This window comes from Ictidomys tridecemlineatus, chromosome X (assembly GCF_052094955.1).
Source record: "Ictidomys tridecemlineatus isolate mIctTri1 chromosome X, mIctTri1.hap1, whole genome shotgun sequence".
Lineage (NCBI taxonomy): Eukaryota > Metazoa > Chordata > Mammalia > Rodentia > Sciuridae > Ictidomys > Ictidomys tridecemlineatus.
The window spans coordinates 66901452-66903480 of record NC_135493.1 but is presented as its reverse complement, the minus strand read 5'-3'; positions in this window follow the sequence as shown (position 1 = coordinate 66903480).

Genomic DNA, 2029 nt, shown 5'->3' with positions numbered 1-2029 from the left:
AAAAAAAAAATGAAAACTTAGATTAGTCACATAAGTCAGTCATGGCTTTAAATGAAAAAACCTGACACAATACTTCTGAGAAAATCCATCTTAATTTTTTACTCTAGAAATATTTACTTAAGTAAAACTGTTTTATAGCAGCATTTAAAAATAATCATTGATCTACATAAGTGACTGAGTATAAAATTTGCAGTCAAGGATTTTTGTTTGATGATGTTTGATCTTCATTCACATGAAGACAAATAAAGATACTTCAATTTCCCTGCAGTCTAGAGTTTCTAGTCATTGTTTATTTGATCCACTAAGATTGAGTTCAAACACCGGATTTCCAATCTATAGTATTAATTACCAGGTAAGACTTCATACCACATAAATATCTATAAAAGTTAACTAGATTCCTTTAAAAATGATAGGAATAGCCAGGCACAATGGTGTATGCCTGTAATCTCAGCAGCTCCTGAGGCTGAGGCAGAAGGATTGGAAGTTCAAAGCCAGCCTCAGCAAAAGCAAGTCACTAAGCAACTCAGTGAGACTCTGTCTCTAAATAAGATACAAAATAGGGCTGGAGATGTAGCTCAGTGGTTGGGTGCCCTGAATTCAATCCCGGGACTGCCCCTCGCCAAAAAAAAAAAAAAAAAAAAGATAGGAACACAGAAATTTACCTTAACTCTCTCAGATACTAAAAGCAAATATTTTAAACATGATCCAAATCCTTGAAGCAAACCTTTAAACCTAAAATGTTTTCTAGGTTCATGTATAGATGGCACCAAGTGACAAAATATGGGCGTAACTGTCCAGTCCTTGGTTCCAAAAACACTTGGCCAAAAATCAGAAAGAAAATTCTGATTATTTTGAAGGTGGAGAAAGAGGCTACTCAAGAGGGAACCTCTCTGGAGCTAGGCAGATCCTCCAAATAAAGTTTACTGTGTGGTTCCACAACTCCATGGTAATAGAACAATCACTATGTCATAATTCTAGTCACTATCTGCATCACCTCCTTATAGTTTTAATATTTATTTTATTTTTAGTTTTTTGGCAGACACAACATCTTTGTTTGTATGTAGTGCTGAGGATCGAACCCCAGGCTGCACACATGCCAGGCAAGCTGGCTACCGCTTGAGCCGCATCCCCAGCCCTAGTTTTAATATATTAGTCTTAGAAGACTTTTTATTTGTGAATACATGTTTTTAATTTAAGATTTGCTTTAAAAAATAAAACTGTTTTAATGTCAAAAAGAAACACAGAGGGGCTGGGGTTGTAGCTCAGTGGTAGCACACTTGACTGACATGTGTAGAGAACTGGGTTCGATCCTCAGCACCACATACAAATAAATAAAGATATTGTGTTGTGCACCTCCAATTAAAAAATATTAAAAAGAAAGAAATACAGAGTACTCTTGATCACACCTTCTCTCACATGTGCTCTCTCTGTGATGCCCTCTGCCATATTATGACAAAGCAATAAGGCCTTCAAAAGAATCTGGTACCTTGATAATGGAATTCCCAGCCTTCAGAATTGTGAGAAATAAATTTCTGGTTTTTATTTTTCTTTCTTTCTTTATTTTTGGTACAGGGGATTGAACCCAGGGGCACTTCACTACTGAACGACATCCTCAGACCTTTTTGATATTTTATTTTGAGACAGAGTCTTGCCAAATTGCTTAGGGTCTCATTAAGTTGCCGAAGCTGGCTTTGAATTTATGATTCTCCTGCCTCAGTGTCCTGAGCTTCTGGGATTACAGGTGTGCTCCACAGTGCCCAGCAAATTTCTGGCTTAAAAACCAGAAATTAAAAATATACACAAGAGTGGGATCCTAAATAGAATAAGTTATACCCCAAGTATGTATAATTTGCCAAAATACATTATACTGTAATGTGTAACTAAAAAGAACAAATAAAATTTAAAAAATTAAAAAATAAATATGGAGTAAAACTAGCAAGAAAATATGAATGTTCTCATGTGTTAGAGATACAGGAAATAGCTACCAACCTAATTTCTTAAAATATCTACCCAACAGTGCCAAGCACCA